At 38.6% G+C, this 20,898-nt stretch overlaps 1 protein-coding gene across 1 annotated transcript in view; it reads right to left on the reverse strand.

Annotated features, from left to right (window-relative positions):
* SOX5 (SRY-box transcription factor 5) overlaps positions 1–20,898 on the reverse strand; it is a 993,423-nt gene that overhangs the window by 813,241 nt on the left and 159,284 nt on the right. The window contains exon 3 of the mRNA XM_082351965.1: positions 10,670–10,746. The gene's annotated coding sequence lies outside the window, so the exon portion shown is untranslated. The remainder of the gene's footprint in view (positions 1–10,669; positions 10,747–20,898) is intronic.

A 20,898-nucleotide genomic window follows, 5' to 3' on the forward strand; every position in this document is an offset into this window, starting at 1 on the left:
TTCCTCTATTATAAGACTTACATATTTTACTGTAATTACTTGGGTTTTTTCTGTACCTTCTCTGTCAGGCTGTAAAATCTGTGAGGACTTGTGCCTTGTCTAATTTGTTCATGAATGTATTCTCAAGACGGACACAGTAGGTGGCATATAATGTGTTCCCAATAAATATCCGTTGAATGGGTGAGTGAATCATGTTGTGATAATAAGTAGGGAATGAATCTGAATCTTCTGAGGTTGGTTTTCTGGATTTCTGATTCACGTAATTCCCTATCTTATTGAAGATCACCAATAAGACAGCTCTTATTGTAAAACTGGTGGACACCCCAATGATCATAGATACTGTATTTAATTAGCACAATTGCCAAAATATAGCCATGACCAAAGGACCATTTTTGTAGAGCTAAGGGTTTCCTTTTACTTATAAGGAGCCTCTTTTGCAACCTGACATCATTAGGGATTACAGGATTAATCACAGAAGTGACGCACAGGAAAACTCTCTCTGCAGTGTTTCTTTCTCCTCTTTGCTTCATATTTTCCCCAAGGGATAATACTTTCTAAAAATATCTTTGCACCATCTTCCAAGAATTGTAATCCAGTTATTGCTAATATAAATTATCAATAGAAGTGAAAGGTTACTACAGTAAAGATTAGAAAAATGCAAGGATAAGTCACTCAGCAAATCCATTTGAGGAATAGCTCCACCAGATAAGATTAAATTCTCTTACAATAAACTGCTTAGTATCCAAATCATTTTGCTTTATGAAATGTTATCTGAAATATTAGCTACTGTTCATTAAGCATTTATTTATAGGCACAACACATCGTATTACATGAATGTTTCTTCACTAAAGTCCCACAATTATCTTATAAAAGAGGAATTTTTATCCCTACAACACAGATAAAGAAATTGAGGCACGGAAAGATTATCTTGGAAGTTGAGAAACCCAAGTCCACTGTGGTCTGGAACCCCTAAACATTTCTATTTCGACTATTCCGTGCTCAGCACTCATTATATAATGCATTATATTATGCATGAGGCCAGGGCTGGGTGAAGCTCTGACAATGGGGTCTTGCAGGGATTTCATGGGTAAGTTAGGACATAAGCAATAGGACGCTTTTCACTAATTTCTCCTACATGCCTCTTGGTCTTGTTGACTCCCACTGTTTTCTCAAATGCCTTGGTGACATATTAATATATTACCTTTTAAACTGTTGAAAAGAGCACTTTGGGAAAAAATGCTCTTCTTGTTCTTCCTTAGCCATATATTTGGGGTCAGATATGAATAATTCTGACCCCCAAAACTGCACTCTTTCTATTATAATATATTGCCTCCCAATAATTTCTTCTGGTTTTAAGAGTCAAAAGAAACTCTGCTTTTGCCATGCTCCCAGACCCTTTTCTAAATTTTAATTAATATATTTGATCAAGGGATAAAAAGAAGGCTAAGATTTTTGTCCTCAGTCTCAAAGACACCAAAATGATTCTATGCATATCCTACCCTTGACCAAAAAAGACATCTGAATAGCACTGAAACAAAAAGACTATCTCTTTTTACCACATTTACATCTTTCCTCAATTCTACTTTAAAAATAGAATCTTCACTCATAATAACACTAGATCTTTACCTTCCAATATGGAAAATGAAGGTAGTGGAGTGAAAAATGGAGAGGACTAGTGGAATTGTAGGGAGACAAGAAAAAGAAGGAAGAGAAGAAAAGAATAGAAGAGAAGGAGGAAGGAAGGGAGATGCTGAAAAAATAAGAAGGGATAGAGACAGAATCCTTTTGTCCACGCCCTTTGGTGAAGTTAGAGGTTTGCTTTAAGACAAAATTGCCTCTTTCAGTGGTCAATGATATTTTATTTCTATGTAACTTCCTTCTCAAATAGGTTAATTACAGAGGCAATTAGTCTAGCACACACATGATGTCACTATTCCCTTATATAAACAGAACTGGCACACATGTTTCAGGCAGAGAAAAATATCTGTAAAGACTGAATTTCAAAATGTAATAGAATTCTGTGCTGCTATTTTGCCCAATTTGGGTTAAATTTCACTGTTGTCATCATCCTTATTTATTGAACAGCCTTTATGTTTTATTCTTATCATGGAAGTTCTCTATGTAGCTAGGAGGGTCTGCTCAAATCATAATGAAAAAATCCAAAATGAAGAGGTATCGTGACATAAGGCAACTGAACAGCAATGAGTAAGGCCTTATTAGCAAGGCAAATAGATAGGAAAAAGGGAGCTGGAACTGAAAAAGCTAGTTCTGTATTAGTTTAAACAAATGTTCTGACCTATGCAGTCTCCTAGGTTTTTTGTGCGAATACTTTATTTTACATATGCAGAATTTGGAAATTAGTGACTACTGTCTTTCTGAGAACCAAAGGGTTCATAGCATAAGAGGTTTTTAAAGCGAGCTTTTCTAAAAGCTGAATACATGTAGCACTGGGTAGCATGATCCAGTCTTGGGGACACACATGGAATTCACAGGAAAAGTTGTTAAATCACTAATAATGGCATCCATTTTAGACTGAAACTCCTAACTACTGATTATTGCTTGTATATTTATCAAAACCAAAATGATAAAGTGCTTTTCAAAAGAATAAATTGCCATATCTAGTACTAAATACATATTCATAGAGGGCACTCTGTCCTTCTTGATGGTGGCTACCCAGGATGACAGAACTGCAAGACACTGATGACACACTAACATCTACGGTTCATTAGCTCCCTGTTTACTGCGGTAACAGTGAAAGCAAGGTCTTAGGGGCAGATCCTCATATGAATCAATACATTCCTTTCTCTTCTATGGCCATAAACTATTAGTCTCGTTTTGACCGGCTGTCTCAAATAAGATATGCCATTGGTAACAACAGTGTCTGAGAGAGATATAGTGACCATTAGTACAAGGAAAAACACTCAAATTTTATTTCCTACTAAATGATGGTCCCACTGCGTTCTTTTCATGCACAAACCACTGCATATTGCTTACAAATCAACCTAGTAGAGTGTGTGCTTCAGCCATGGGGTCACTCGGCCTGGGTTTGAAAACTGGCGCCACCTCTTACTAGCTGTTGAGTCACAGCAAGTTACTCAATTTCTCTCGCTCTCGATTCCCTCAGCTGAAAAATGGGTATAATAATAGTACCTACTTCACGAGGCACTTAGGAAGCTTAAATTAGATACTACATGCAAAGGCCAAGAATAAAACCTGGCAAAAGAAAGTCCTCGGTAAATGATAGTTATTATAAGAATTCTGTAACTTACAAAAAGTGATGGGGCTTTTTCTGATTTTATGTGTGTGTATATTTAAATCAGGAGGTCTTGCATTTAAGTTTAAGCTCCTGTAAGAAAAAGCAGAATTTCAAATGGTGGCTAAAATTCTACAGGATAAATGAACTTAGGTTTATAAAGCCTTCTGTCAGCAACAGAATCCTTCCATAGTCTAGTCTGGTACAGCAGTCTCTCTGGGATTTCAGTCTGGGCTTACCTGAGTATATATATGGCAGCAGCAAGGTAGAAACGGCTTTCTTCCTCTACAATGAATCCAAAGCTACTGCTGATGACACAGGGATGGGCAGGGAATGAAGTGATCTCCCTTCCAGAAGGTGAACAGTGGCACTGAGAACTTCTTAAAGAACTTCTTTTGTAAAAGATCATTGGCTTTACTGCTTCTATTTGACCTTTTTGCCCTATTTCCCCAGGGAGTTTGCTAGTGGGTGGGTAGGGGTAAGTCAGCTTTGCAGCTAAGCCAGCTAGGCAAATAAGTAGCTTTGACTATAGTGGCTACAAATATAGAGATATATGCATATGTATACTCTTTCCCATGCATGTACCAGGATACCTCCAGAAAGTATGATAATTAGAAGTATATTAAGAGATTATAAAGGAACACATCAGGATGTTTCCTTCTCGGTAACAATCAAATAAATAATGTTTGTTATTACAAGTCACACACACCCACACACACACACAGTGGTTTCAAGTCTCATAATCTTTTCACTTGGTAATTGCCTGATGAGAGTTAGTCCTTTTGAGCAGGACAGGAACCTCTAGGTTTTAAAATTACTGATCTTGTATTTTCAGCCACTGTAACAGCTGATTTGGACTGACTTCACGGGTAACCAGATCAATTGTGTAGACATTAATACTTACGAGGGCATGAGGAAAGGGAATCAACTGAAACACTTAGCCTATGAAATGGACTATAAAATCACTGTCAGAATAGACATTATAAACACAATAGAATTCTTCACAGCCCAGTTCTTCTTTACACAAATTAGGGCGTAGAACAATTCAAATCAGCCTTGATGCTAGGACTGTGTGATCAGGTAAAGAGTTAATACCAGGAGTAGCAGAAAATTGCCATGAATCTGGCTGGTCAGTTATATGAGTGTTACTCTTTCCTTCTAACTCAGCATTTTAGATGACTTTGGTATTTAGCAATTACTTGGATCTAATATGACCAATTATTCAGAGATTGTTTTCAAATTCTTTAGGATCTCAGAAAGAAAATCACAGTAAGTCATCAAGGTGAAAAATGAAGGCTATTAGTATAACAGCATTATACATATAATAAAATGTCCTGATCCACCAGCAGAACCAGGTGATGTGTAAGACTCCATTCCTCACATAAATGCAAAAAAATGTAAGTAAATATTATTATTTCTATTGCACACTGAAAATAATATATCATATAAATACATTGTTACAAAAGTATATACATACACTTACAGAGCTGCTATTCTATTCTTACCTTTATCTTTACTTAATATTATTTAAATAATGAAAATTTCCCTGTGAAATGGTATCTAACTATATTTTTCTGAATTGGTTCTACTAGTTATTTTCTCCTGTTTGCTCTGCTTTTTCCCCTTTTCTCTATCACTTGTTTTCTTGACTTTACTGGGCAAAAATTAGTAAAAATTTAGGTTCATTTTTTTGCTAGATACAGTTTCACTTTCCCCTCTCACTCCTTCTTCTTTCTGCCAACACCCCTGGAAGATAGCCAGAAGCCGCGATGCAGAGGTGCCAGGGTGTCCTGATCTTGTGCAGTTTGAGTGCCTCCGTGTATATCTAGGCAAGGCTTACTTACCTAAGTCACCACTTACAATATTGAGTAGAAAGTGCAGGTTGGAATAGTCAGCGTTTATAAGTCAGCTGGTTACATGATACAAAAATATATAGCCAACTTCAGAATTTATAGCAATAACATTTATGTATCGTGTTACTCCTAGAACAATCCAATTTATAAAGTGCCTATTGTGTATACATAAGGAACAATCATAAATCATTTACATTAAACAGTGTCAACTAGCAAAACACAACTTTCCCCCTAAATTCTGCACACTGAGATTAATGAGGGTTTTGAAAGGAAGCACACTAAAAAAAAAAAAAAAAAAATCTCTGATTCATCCTAGGCGGATAACATATCCATATAAAGGAGCAGGTGTCTGTAGTATGATTTAGAACACCTATGGAACATCTCTGGAAAATATTAACTTTCCCTGAAGTAGAGAGCCATCCATGAAGTGAGCTGAAAATGTGGCAAGAACCCAAGTCTGTCACCAAGATTTCTTTTATTCAAGAATTTCAAGATTTCTTTTATTTCCTTCTCAGTAAAGAATGGAATTAAAACAAACAGAGAACACTGTAGGCCCTAACTGACCAGTCGTGTGACGTGTTTTCATCTGCAGGCACTTTGAGAAAACCTGAGAAAGAGTATATAGATTACCTGCTTTGTCTCTTTGACTCCTAGTTAACTAGGAGAAAAATCCCTATCAGTGACAAAAGCTATCAAGAGTCCTAAAGTGAAACTCAGATATGTATGTGGATTTTCTCCCTTTGTTTACCCCCTAGCTCATCCCCTTCAGACACACAGTCTTCAGAAATCTATGCTTTAGAGTCTTGGATTAAACCTATTCTTTCTCCCTACAAAGCCCCTAAAATAAATAATGTGGAATGTTTTGACTGTTCACATCTGTAAAAGTATTTAATCTTATCTGAAACTTCACACCTACACAGCTGAACTGGACATCATGTAAGAAAAATACAGTTTGAATTTCTCTTAACAGTATTTTGCTTCTCTATCTTCTGTCTTTAGAAAGGATTACTGGAGTTATACTTTCTTCCTGTCTTAACTCACAGCCCTAAAAAATAACCATTGATTTGTTTCAGCCAAAATGGAAGAATAACAACATTTTTCTTATATATAAAAATGTCTGTTCATTAAAAAACTCACTTCTCCAAACTCTATTAATGACTAATATTACTATGGGGAGAAGCAACCCCCTATCTTGGTTAAAATTAAAACTGAATCTGAAAAACAGAGACAAATATATAGCAAGAAAATCTATAAACTAGTTTTCAATGAATGAACTACCGGCTGTTTCCTGTTCACAGACAATTGACACTGTGTAAAGATAGGTTGTAATCTAGAAAGCAAAACAAAACAAAAACCATACACAGAGAGAGTGATAACAGATCTACAAACTTCTCAATTGAAATAAGAACTGATGGTCAACTGAGGTTTTCAGGAGAAGGTTTTTTTTTTTTTTTTAATTTATTTTATTTATTTATTTATTTTTGTTTGCGTTGGGTCTTTGTTGCTACACGGGGGGCTTCCTCTAGCTGGGGTGAGCGGGGGCTACTCTTCGCTGCAGTGCACGGGCCTCTCACTGCAGTGGCCTCTCTTGTTGCAGAGCACGGGCTCTAGGCGCACGGGATTCAGTAGTTGTGGCTCGTGGGCTCCAGAGCGCAGGCTCAGTAATTGTGGCTCACGGGCCCAGCTGCTCCACAGCATGTGGGATCCTCCCGGACCAGGGCTCGAACCCATGTCCCCTGCATTGGCAGGCGGACTCCCAATCACTGCGCCACCAGGGAAGCCCCAGGAGAAGGTTTTTAAAAAGAACATATGCTCATCTGGAAAGCCAGATACACTGTGGCCTCTGTAAAAATGTTTTGAAAACTGGGCCCCCTGCAAAACAGCTGTATTTCACTGGCATTAATTAGTAGGGGAAAATATAATGTACTTTTTCACAACTGAGAGTATTAAATTTAACAAGGAGAAGTGACAATTCACTGCAGTCATAAATAGAAGATTCTGGTTGAAAACTTATCCATTCATGAAGAAGAGTGTTAAAACTTCAAAGGGTTTTGCTTCTGTGAAGAGATGAGATGGTTAAGTTTTCTTCCCTTAACATGTTTATTCTCTTAAAATTATCTGGTGATCACGGAATTCTTTTCTATTTTTGAGTGGTATTTTGATTCACTTAAGAAGAAAAACTCTTAGTGCTTAGGGAAGCAATTTAAAATCCGAGGCTAACCCCTTTTTCTTGTCAATAAACTGAGAAATCTGTGTAAAAATAAAGCATAATTATGACTGCCATCTGGGCGGTTGCTACTTTAGTCTCCACATTCTTACAAAGTTGTTTTCTTCCCAATATTAATGAAAAATACACAATCACTATGTAGGCATTTTTAAAGTATTGGTATTTCCTATGATTGACCTACCTATATTTTCTACCAATTCTCTCTAGGTATTTCAATTAAAATAATTTTTAAGAAAATAACTGATACCTCACCAAGACATTCCAAAAAATATTGCTAAAAAGAAAAAAATCAGCCATTCATAAGGTATTTTGGGTCATTATCAAAAAAAAAATATCCTTTACAAATTACTTCCATAGACCTGATTAATATTTTTCAAAGGAACTGACTAAATTGAAGGGATCTGGGATACATATAAACACAGGCTCCCATAGCAATAAATTGTTGAACCAACATTGAAAAGGTTCTTTTTTTTCCCAATGGAAGTCTTCTAACATTGGCAGTATAAAGTTCTTACCTTGAATAAAAGATTTTTCCTCTTTCCCTTACACAAAATAATAGTTAAAGAAATAGCTTCAGGCTGAACTACTACATTTCCACTTTAGCTAATAAGAAAATATAACTTCTTTTTCATTCTTAATTTGATAACATCATTTAAACAACTAGTTAAGGATTGAGTATAAACAAAATGAGAATATTCTGTCTCTTTATTCAAGAAACAATGCCAGTAACAACTAATTTTCTTACATGGCTGTGGCTATCAATGCTGGGTTTTCTTCGGGTTTTTTTCTTTTTTTGGTTCCAGAAGGCATTGATTCAATGTCACTTTTAGAGCTTCTTAACCTAAAATCCATGGATTGCTATGAAATCTATAGGTTTCTGGAATTATATATAAAATGTCAGTGTATATACCCATTGTAATTTTTCCTTCAGCAAATCTTCTTCTTTGCTACCTAGCATCCGTGAACCCTCTTTCTGTCAACAGTACCCCATTTTCCTCTGGGATACAATCCTAATGCTTAGTTCATGGAAAATGATGAAGCTGACTCCTGCTCCAAGAGAGACACACAGTATTATTCTGTGATCTAATCAAAGCAAATTAGTACAAACAGACTTTGATAGGGCTTCTGGGAAAGAGATTCTCTCTTTTTCCTGTTTGACCTGAAGCTTGACAGGATATTATAGCTGAAGCAATGCCACTGCCACCATCTTGCTCCCAAATGAAGCCAGAGACTGAAGCTGCCTTAGTGGAAGCCGAGAGATGGAGAAAAAAATGAGTCTTGTTTATATTATTTTAATCCAGAAGTTAGTTCTGTGCCGAGACTCTATATTTTAATAAATAACACACATACATGCACGCACATTCATACCATCTTACTCCACAAATTTGCATAGCTGACTTCTTCAGCTTAACTGCTCACTGGCTTTCTCTGACCTTTCCTACCTACTATAAATTCCCCTCTCTGTATTCTTTACTTCTGTCCGTCCTATCTGTCATTAATCTCATTACGCATAGTCAAAATGATGTGCCATATGCTATTTCTTATTTTGGTACACAGGAATTTGGTCAGTTTTCCAGTCCTTTTCAGTCAAAGTTTACACAGTGCAGGATTATTTTCCAGGAGAGAGACAGGGAGAGAAAAAAAGAGACACAGAGAGAAGGAGACAGAGAGAGACAGACAGAGGGATTTACAGAGAGAGAGGGAGGGAGGGGAACAGATTTTAAAAACTGAAGATTCAAATAGAGAGCCATGTAGTAAGTTCCATCAACGGTGGAACAAATTGAAATTTTGATTACACACATACAAGAAAATATATTTTAGTTAAGCAAATAACTGTAGCATAGATTAGGAGGAAAGGATTTTCATGCATTTTGATCTCCGTTCCAACCAGACTTAGCTGACATAATTATGGGGCCCCTAAAAGCAACTTCTGGGGTTTAGAAGCACCTGCCACTTCCTTTGAACTGGCCCTATAAATGCCAAGAGTGAGTGTTTTAGATTAAATGAATAGATTAATAAACATCTTTGGAATATCCATTATTAAGGCTGATTTATGTTCTCTTGCCAGCAGTAATTCAAGAAAATGCCATGCTATTCAAAAAATATTGCACGTCATTCTCACCACTTTGCCAAAGTTGACACCATGTAAGTATGACAATATCTATATTCTTTTGCGGTACTAACTGTACACAAAAGCTGATAGATATTAAACCACTCTAAGTTTGCAGGGGCATCAGGACAGGAACCACTCTTATTTATAACTCTGATAAATGACCTTTCATTTGTAAATTTATAGTGTATCCATAATTTCTTTAGGGAACCAAGAGGTTCATTCAAAAAACTGCCACAACATTTGTCTATGCAAAGGTGATGGATATGGTTTATGAAATTAAATGCTTTTAAAAATTAAAATCATATTGCCAAGAAAAAGGATATGTTCTTTCCTGGTTTGCTCACATTTTTAAATGATCACAACTACACTCTCAGCAGTTATAATGCTTAATCTAGATAGCATATTAATATAAATATGTCCAAATATATTGTTGTTATGGTTGTGGAGTATCAGTATGAACTACTGGACATCAAGTTCACTTAAATTTATTTTTTTTCTAATTCTATTCCTCTGTAGTAACCTATAAAATATATAAAGTATCATTAGAATATAATATTTCTTATTTATGTTTACTACAATTACTGTATTTAATTTTTCAGGACTACTCCCAGCAAACTGCATGGTTTATTGTAACCACAGACTATTAGAAACTATAATTTAAATAAAATCACTTAAATAAAATACATATTTGCCAAAAATTAACATTAACTAAATAAGGAGTCTTATTTTATCCCAATATAGACTTTGCTCAATTGGAGCAATCAAAGAAGGAGATGATGAAAGATAACAAACTATCACTAAAGTAACCAATAAAAAGCAGAGTAGTCAATGTTCTAAGTGTGAAGAAGAAATGTACATTGTTACTATGTGTGATGTGTTCTGGTGGCTTTCCTACTCCTTCATCTGCCATCATTTACTACCTAGGTAACACGCAAATCTCAGTGCTTTGGCTTTTTCCAGAGTAGTTTTTTACTTTTTTAATCTATCCTATTATTACGGAATCTGCAAAAGAGTGAACCTGACTTTAATTATTTGATTTGGTTATATGAACAACAATCTCCAAATTGCAACTTTCTTTAGCATTAGCTCCTCCAGCCGCCAAAAAATTGTTGCAAATGCTTGCAAAATTTTTACGCAAGATATTTCTTACATGTTGAGTGTTCTATATTCTGCTTAAAACAAAGATAATATTAAAAATAAAATACAATAAGCAGTTTACATACCCCAGTGGACCGCTAGCTCCTTGTGGGCAGGAACATATTTATCATCATCTTTGGGTCACCGATGGCCAGCACAGCACCTGAGATATAATGCACACTCATAAACGTGTTTGAATGAATTAAATCAGACAGTGCTGTCTGGAATCCACTTGGAAGGTAAGAATTCAATAAAGTAACCATTCTATCTACCAACCCTCTTCCTCTATATCCTATACTATTAAAGTAGCAGTGCATATTCTTATACATTTGAATGACAACTTTATCCTGAAAACTCAATTCTCAAAAATAATCGTTTCTAAATGCTTATTACATTACATATTCTTATTGTCTTTGGTTCTGGTGGAGGCTATACAGTGCAGTGTTTGAGATCATGTACTATGGAATCAGGCTGATACATGTTCAAATCCTGGTTCCACCACTGGCAATTTACATGGTTTTGGATAAGCCACTAATCTCTCTAAATTTCAAACTGTCTTCAAAATAAAGATAATTTTAGTAACTTTCTAATAATGTTCAAAGGATCAAAGGAAACGATGCTTTAGCTCACTGCCTGATACACAGTACGCCCTCAATAAATGATAACTACTCTTTGTATTCCTTCCTCTTTCCCTCCCTCCCCTTCTGAAGAGCTAACCTTACTCTGGCCTTTGCCTTTGGCTACTGGGAGGTAATCTCTAGGACCTCAAAATGTCATGCCTGACAGGAATGTCTTTGTTTGCCTGAGGGCTTTGGCCACATGATAGTCTAACAATGTGATTTTATGATGGGGGCCTTGAGTCATGCAGTATCACTTCTGCCTCCAAAACTACCTGGAGACTAAAGGTATCAGCCCAACACTGACGTCCAGGAGGGGCTAGAGACTAACGGTCAGCCACGCGAGCGGTATGTGATCAAGTCCCAGTAAAAACTCTGGCCACCAAAGGCTCAATGAGCTTCTCTAGTTGGCAATGCTCCGTGCATACTGTCACATGTCAATGCTGGGAAAATAACATGTTCTGACTCCACAGGGCAGGGTGATAGAAGCTCTGTGGTTGGTTCTTCTAGCCTCAGCCCCAGCCTTATATAACTGCTTTCCTTGGCTGATTTTAATCAGGATCTTTTCCCTGTAATAAACTGTAAACATGAATATGACAGCTTTCACTGAGTTCTGTGAGTACTTCTAGCAAATTTTCAAACCTGAGGGCAGTTTTGGAAACCCCTCAAACACGCATTTGGTGTCAAAAGTGAGGGTGGTCTTGTGTAGAGGACTGGCTCCCTCAAATTCTGTAGTTGACTAACTGTACAGTTGGTTAAACTCTCACACCTTCCTTCTTTAAATGTGGAAGGCCCCAAAGCTTTGAAAGACATCTCACCTTATCACTCAAGTGAATGTAACAAAACTCTCACTTAACAGTGAAAATCACTTTGAATTGATGGTGCTTATGTATATACTATATGTTGTTTTATTTTCCCATGTACAAACAATAAAATCCTCCTCCAGTAATAGATGCAGAAATGTTTTGTTTTGGTTATATGAACAGCAGTACTGTTTAGAAGTAAATGAGTCACATACAAGTAAAATTTCTAGAGATTAGTAATAGTAGATCCGTCAAGTTCAGATAGTAGAAAGTTAACTGAAGAGGTACATTGGTTTTCAAACAAAATATTAATTAAATCATATGCTTCTTCTGCATCTCCTAAATGCAGTATGCAAGAGGCTGTTTGTAACCTTGTTTAAAAAAAAAAGCAAACTTTTTTTTTACAACTATCAGTTTGGTAAGCAGAATTTTAAGATGGTCCACAAATTCCCCCCAACTTGTGAACATGTTCCTCAGCATAATCTCCAGAGTTGTGAATATGATGGGTTTTACCCCCATGAATAGGTTATATTATTTAACACAGTTGACTTTAAAACAGGAAGATTATCTGCCTGGGTCTAACCTCATCACATAAACCTTTTAAATCTTGGTCTAGAGGTCAAAGACTGAGGATGATGGAGATTTGAAGCATAAGAAGGATCTGATACACCACTGCAGGCTTTAGGATAGAGGCGGCGGCGTGGCAAGGAGTACACACAGCCTCTAGGAGCTATGGGCAACCCCTAGCAGATAGCCCCAAGGAAACGGGACCTCAGTCCTATACACAAAGAGCTGAATTCTACCAATAAGAATAAGTTTGGAAGCAGATTTTTCCCCAGGAGTGTACAGGAGTGTACAGGCAAGAACTCAGCCTGGCCAATCTTGATGCCAGCCTTGTGACACCTTGAGCAGACAACCTAGTCAAACCACGCTGGGCTCCTGACCTGTGAACTAATAAATGGGACTTGTATTAAGCCACTACGTTTTTGATAACTTGATATATACTTACAGAAAGCTAATACACACAGGAACTGAGGATTCTGCATGTATTTTATTGACCTCTCTTCAGTCTTTCACTCTGAAAACAATATCAGTTATGTGCCAGGTTTCACTAACCATAGAAACCCCCATTTACCAGTTACCGTTGCCAACACTGAAAAGTCATGGACCCACTCTGAACCAGAAACAGAAAAAAAGGTACTACGCCATATGCTAAAGACCGAATGTCCTCCCAAAATTCATATGGTGAAACCTAATACACAATGTGATGATATTAGGAAGTGGGGTCTTTGGGAGGTGCTTAGTTCATGAGAGTGGAGCCCTCGTGAATGGGATTAGTTATCTTATCAAAGAGACCCCAGAGAGCTCCCTATCCCCTTCCACTAAGTGAGGTTACAGCGAAAAGACAGCCATCTAGGAAGCAGGCTCTCACCAGACACCGAATGTGCTGGCGCCTTGATCATGGGCTTCCCAGCCTCCATAAGTATGAGAAATAAATTTCTGTTGTGTTAAGCCACCCAGTTTATGGTATTTTTGTTATAGCACCCCATATGGACTAAGACAAAAATGTAATTATTGTCTCTTCAGCAGATCATTTGGAAAACTCAACTCTCTGCCTCCTATATGGAAAGTGTTGAGAAGGTAACTCTTAAATATGCTGTGAATTATCTCCAAATTTTCTTGGGCCATTTTAAGGGTAGAAGTAGGCAGTGACTGTGCCTTCTTGAGGCATATGTGGGAAACTACCATATGTTCAGTGCAGAAGACACAGAATCTCTAAGTATCTGAAGTGAGATTGGGGGTCACTTAAAAAGAATCTCTCTCAGGAGTCTTCGTAGAACATGCTACTACAATCGCTCCTTGTCTCATACCCTTTTTATTCATTTACTACAATGCTGCCATGTTTATTTTTATAAAACACAAATTTTATCATGTTGTACCTCTACTCGAAATGACCAGTTTCAATGGCCTTCAAGATAAAGTCATTAGTTCACTAATACATTCAATATTTAAGTGCCAAGTTCTATACTAGGTGATAGGGACACACTGATAAGTAAAACAGATAAGGTTCTGCTCTCCTCTGAGATTTGCCCTTTCAAAAATATCCTTCCCATCCCCATCTCGTTCAACTAGAAAACTATGATTAATCTTTAATCCCTAACTTGGGCTTCACTCCTCTGGGAAGCCCTCTTTGACCCTCAAGCATAATGAGGTACTCCTTCTCTGTGCTCCCATAAAATACTGTACCTAATCATATAATAAAATTGATCACATTGTATTAAAATTGCATGGATTGCATGTCTGCATCCTCCATAAGCAGAATACAGGAGAAAACTCAGGAAACATGTGCACCCCAAATTCCTAGTCAATAAGAGATTATAAATGGGTAGGTCCTCTTGGGAGAAGCTGACACTAGACCTAATCCCTCCTGTGGGGTAGAATCTACAGGATATATACACGATGGAGGGAGAGTGTTCTAAACTGACAGTAGGAACCAGGCTGGGCAGTAAGGACTAACCTGTGCTACCCCACACATCTTAGGTATGCTGTGATGATAATTCCTCCTTCCCCTTGCACCCTCTATCTCAATTATGAGTTCCTGGAGGTTCTGCCCAGAGTAGACCCTCCAGAATGCAAGGTGGGAGATCAGCTACTAGTCAGAACATAGGGGTTATTAATCAGCTTACTTAGTGAGATAACAATCTTGAATGACAGAATTTGAGAGTGAAAAGTGATTGCAAGATTTCCAGAATATTCCTGGTGAAAATGCAAAAGCAAAATGTGAATCCTAAACAGATAGAGCCAGTATGGGAACTCGCATGTATCTAGGGAGGGAGCGGGGAGAAGTCTAGGGAAAGAAGAGAGGCAGAGCTCAGAGGCGGGGGCCAGGCTCTCTCCCTATCTTGGTATTTAACCAACAAGGAGGTGGGGCAGGAGAATATCAGGTGGATAAAAGGGACTTAAGGGCTGACAGTCCTCTTTCATGGACATTACATGTTGGGGAGAGCATGGGAGAGGTCACAGGCCTCTCAGGGAATCCCTGTTGTAAGTCTTACACCCATCTAACCTGGTGAGGGAGAAATGAAAAAACACTAGTGAAGGAAGGTGCCCAGATAGACTGAGTTAAAACTGGTTACTATACCTCACGGGTTGTGTGCATGTGCAAGGAACCTCAAAATGTCTGTACTCTGTTCCATCCTCCCCAGTCCCAACACAAACACACACATACACACAAACACACACACACACACACACACACACACACACACACACACACACACACACACGTACAACACAGAGGAAGACTGGGAAAGCCCTGAGATGGGGAAAGGAAGAGGGACCTCAAATTCAAGGCAATGGTATTTGAGGCAATGGTATTTGAGGCAATGATAGGCCAGTAGCGCTCAGGCTCACATCCAGGTGGGGCTAATTACATCAGCAAGGACAGAGGGCCCCACAGGTAGAGACCCTGGCCGAGGGAAGATGCCAGGAAGGATACAGAGGGCAACCCCAGGGCCAGCATGCATACATGTGACACTCCACACTACCGCGCCAGCCGCAATGATACACAAACTCCCCATAGTTGGTTTCTTTAGTGGGGACAGGGGCAGGGGAGGGCACAAAATGTGAGCAGTCATCCCTCTCAGGGTCAAGTAAGTGCAAGGTTGCCACCTGAGAGGGATACTTCCTTACATTTTTACACCCAAGGTGCCCCTCTCACCCCACCCTACCCTGGACAGGGAAATAGAGAAACTAACAAACAAAAAGAGGTGATTTGATAGTAAAGACACTGAGTTATTTTGTGCTCTTTTGAGTTTACTTTTTATTATCTTTCAATCTGCACAGTAGGGTAGGGACTCAGGAGCAAGAATACATTATGGAAACAGCTCCATTTTCTTTGTATATTAGAGTAGAAGTGGATAAATTTTGACCCAATTAGATGTGTCCCCAAAATTATTCCAATATCTTATCAGATTATTTTCCTATTTAAATTACTCAAATTGCTATAAAAATCTTTTTTCCTTTATATCTTTATACCTTCTCAAAGCAAATCAGATCCACTTCTTCCCATACTATTGAAAGTTACATGTTACCTCACTCAACATACAAAAGGGACCAAGAACATCAATTCTTTAAGAGTCAGTAAGGAAGATGACCACTTGTACTCCCCTGCCAGCCTCAAGCATCTTTCCTAGTGTCCTCTTGTGAAGTCTGCCCCAAAGACACATGATCTAAAATCTTAAATTGCTATAAATCTGAGATACTAGGGTAATTTGCCTAATTTAAACCCTTAAGATATGTGTTGTGGGGCTTCCCTGGTGGCGCAGTGGTTGAGAATCTGCCTGCCAATGCAGGGGACACGGGTTCAAGCCCTGGTCTGGGAGGATCCCACATGTCGCGGAGCAACTAGGCCCGTGAGCCACAACTACTGAGCCTGCGCGTCTGGAGCCTGTGCTCCGCAACAAGAGAGGCCGCGATAGCGAGAGGCCCGTGCACCGCGATGAAGAGTGGCCCCCACTTGCCGCAACTCTAGAGAAAGCCCTCGCACAGAAACGAAGACCCAACACAGCCAAAAATAAATAAATTAATTAATTAATAGAATGTTTAAAAAAAAAAAAAAGATATGTGTTGTGGTTCCTTTTACAAATTTCAAGAATTTTCACATGTTCCATTTAATAACTCCATAGGTAGCAGCACTGCTTTGCCAACTGCAGTTTGGATCTGTAGGCTTTATCTCCACACTCTACCTGCTGGCTGAGTGTTCTGGAACAAGTCACCTGATCTTTCAGTGTACTTTATTCATCACATTAAAGGGTAGCCTACACAATTCCCAAAGTTCCACCCTGATCTAATATTTCTACCACAAATAGATGGTAACTTCTGATGGTACCTTATTAACCTTTCTAATTCAGGAATGCAATCACAAACAACATTAGCTGATTTGCTACCAGTTCTCCTACCCGTAGAACTGGTAGCATGAGGAGGGAGAGACAGAAATGCTCAGTGAGAGTTGAGTGGTCAACAGTAATCATAATCAACACTGATATTCTGTAGTAGTTCCTATGAGCAGACACCATGCCAAGTGCTTTACATGTAATATCTGGCTTAATTCTTACAAGAGCTCTATGGGACAGGTACTTTTATTATACTCATTTTACAGATAAGAAAATTGGCACACGAGATTAAGAAATGTGCTCAAGGTCACAAAGCTAGAAAGTCTTTAGTTACCGATGAAACTCCTATTAGTTGCAACAAAAAGAACTCAACCAAAATACAGTGAAAAGTGCAAGACAAAAGAAATTCTAGAATCACTGTATATTAGAAATGTTTAACATAACCATTTCTGGAACTAAAGTTAAATAAGAACGCAGAAAACTTATTGCTCAAAAAATTTATTTTCATGAGGTAGCAGTATACAGATGCATGCCAAGTTGAAATCGGAAAGGACATAATTAATCATTTCTTCACTCATTCTACAGGTGAGGAAAATCGGTTTACTGGGGAAATGGCAGGACTGTGCCTGGAATCCAGATCTCCTCTTTTTCAGTCCAGTGCTCTTTCTAGTGTGTACCTAATCCTTTGGGAAAGGCAACAGTGGTTGACAGTGTTGGCTGTGATGCCAGACTGCTCAGTGTGAATTCCTGTTTTCACTCGCCAGCAGTGTGATCTTATGTCTCAGTTTCCACATGTGTAAAATGTGAGTAATAATACCTACTGTATAGGGTTGTTGTGAGAATTTAAGTAATTAATACATAAAAAACACGTAGAACCATCCCTGGTACCCAGTCAGTACTTAAGTGTTGGTCTTTATTATTACTACAATAGCACGTTTGGGGGGAAAAAAGGGAAGCCAAAACATCAACAGCCATCCAGCAGCACAAAGACTAGAGCAGATGAGTCCTGTTAATACCATTTGAGATATCCCACTCTTTCCATCTAAAAGTTCTATTCCTTAACCCTCCCAAGCACACCATATAGACAACTGGGAGTAAATTTCTGTCAGGACTAGAGATAAAGGAAATGCTAGAAGAAGTAATTTACTAGCAAAGTTTTAGGGAGGACCCAGCTTCCAGACTTAGCTTTATCGTTCACAACTGGATTCTAGAAAGCCAGGTCACGTCTCCAAGTCTCAGCTTCCTTCTCAGAACTTTCCTATAGAGGGATACTTCTGGAGGCTTCGCAAGGTTTCACTAATAGCCGAGGCCAAAAAGGAGATTTCTGATCTTAATTTTAATCATTCTAACCTAGTGAACAATATATAACCTTTAATTACCAAGTCTTTGTTTTCTTGTTTTGCATCAGATTTCCTGCCATTATTAACAGGCATGATTATAGGAAAACACGTGTAATTTGCAATTCAAACAGTCTTTAATCTTAAAAGAATTTCCATGGGTGGAAGAATGGCGCACAAGTGCCCTAGCTCCGTCCCTTGCATAGCCCACCACTTGCTCAAGCGATCTTAACTCATAAAGGAGGAGAGCTGTACAGCTTTAAAATGACTTCATTCCCATATTTACATATTTTTAATAGGGCTATGATGAATCTCCTTCCGCTTGACTCCTATTTTGAGCTGTGATATTTTAATCTCCATTCTTGCTGCAACTTAGCAGATGAATGTGCAGTGTGACAGAGCTCAGAGGAAATAGTATAAATAAAGCAAAGTGGAGCTATGACATCTCACATTTTATAGCTTTTTTATTGTAGCCAAAGCATAAACAGAGCACAGCTGTGTTATACTTACCACTGTGAGCACTCCCTCAATCCTCACCCCCTACTGCTTTTAAAAAGACAGTGCTCTTATTCAGAAAGCTTTGGCTGTGGGTAGCATGGCCGCACCGGTGGCAGTCTCTACCCCAAACCTCTACCTTTGACTCACTTCTCCTCTTCCAGATGTAGATTTGTGGAGTTCCGCATCATTCCTCTGACTGAAAACCAATATGCCAACAGCAGCCCATCCTGTACTGTAGCAGAAGCACCCTGTTCCTACCTATTGGAAGATGGCTCCACAGCCAAAGCTATAATTTTCACTCCTCAACAGACACACTGCACCCAAATAACTCACAAACACGCTCTTAACAGGAGACACACAACTAGCTGGAAGTATTCAAAACAGTGCACTCTCTTAATGAAAGCCCCTTTTAGAATGAAGAAGCTGTATTTTTCACTTTCAAATTAACTCTTAGTCATGTTTGGGTGAAAGTTGTAAATGCCAAAAGGGCCAAATACAGTGAGAGTGAGAAGAGTGGTGTTGACCTGTGCAAAATCACTCCATGTGCTAAAACAGTCGTCAGGTTTCAGAATTTCTCAGGCTGTTACATATTTCATTAAGTCCAAAGAAGACAGAGGAAAAGACAAATAGCAAGCACCTTCTACACTCTGACAAATACGAGGTTATATACGCAGGGTTGATTAGTCCAGGACAAACACCTGATCTAAGAGGAGCCAATCGGAGTTCTTCCCAGAGATAGTTTATTTAAGTAAAATGGAAAAAACAGCAAGCTACAGAATTCCTGTGCTGTCATCAATGGTGCCGTTTCCTCCAACATGGAGAAATCTCTATTGCAGCAAGAAAAAGTTGACATCCAAAGTGACATGGACACAGGAGAGAGGGGTATCGAGCCCTGACAGAGTATGACTCCCTGGTCCCAAGCATTCCTGAGGCCCATCCAAACTCCTGCCTCCCCGCAATTTGGTTATTTGCCTTCCTTGTATTCCTTTACCCAACCAATTCCAGCTTTTTTTTCTTAAGCTGCCTCAAATTGCGTTTTATCACTTACGAAAAAAGAATCCTATTTCACCTTCCAGAAGAAGATTCTTTTTTCAGTTGGATTAGGATTTATTTCTTCCTTTTTCAAATACCACCACACTATTTATGGGAAGGGAGGAAAACCCTCTGGGCTTGTAGAGGAATGTGTAATGAAATTCAAAAGACACATGCATCCAAGTGAAAAGAATATAGGGGCACAGTAGCCTATACACCAGTGAAGTGAAATGAGAGACAGGAAGATTGATTTGCATCATCATTAACATGGAAGGAGAAAAGCGGGAGAACACAATGACGGCGAGAACCACCTCCATTGACATACGTCATTGTTTCGAAACAACAGGCCCAACTGGGCTAACACAGGGGCAAAGTTGGTATCCCAAGCTTCCCAGCTATCTATCCGCCCAAAATCACTCTTCTGCCAAGCTCATTGTCTACCAAGCTGCCAGCCCAGCCCAGGGATCTGATTAGCAATTTGCACTTTTGTGAGAGGATTAACAGAATTCCTTTGTTTTGAGGTCGGATTATCAAACTGCATCTTTAAAGAGGTGTGACCTCATCCAGATTCATAAGCCTGCTCCCTTGAGAATGGCTTGGATTTTACTCCACGTGTGCAGCATATAATTTCATAAAGGAGTTACTGTCAAAACATGGTACTCATTTCTTGATGTGTGCGAAGAAGCACATTCGTAACGTAAATAACCTCAGACGTTTTGTGATACTTTAAAATAACCCATCTGGTGGGAAAACAAGGATTTTCAACCCATTTGGTTCCAGCACTAGTAAATTAGTGTGCATCTAGCTCTCACAGAAGCCGGAGATAAACCCCGTTCCCAAACTGAGACTCATGATGCCTTTATTTTTAAGAATATTCCAAATCAACACTTATTCTCGAGAAATTTTTTAAAAAGAAAGCAGAATGCACACGAGAGTAAACTGAGGCAAACCGAAGAATTTGACGGCTACGGCCAAAATGATAATGATATCAAATTGTTTACACTGCATGGTTTATATATCCAGCTTTATCCAAATATAGAGATGAACAAGGAAAACACAGTAAGAGTTTTGCACTTCTAAGTCTGTTCAGTAGTAGGGAACTCATCAGAAAGAAAGTCCCTGAAGTTTCCACC

This window comes from Balaenoptera borealis (assembly GCF_965194805.1).
Source record: "Balaenoptera borealis genome assembly, chromosome: 13".
In the NCBI taxonomy this organism is placed as follows: Eukaryota; Metazoa; Chordata; class Mammalia; order Artiodactyla; family Balaenopteridae; genus Balaenoptera; species Balaenoptera borealis.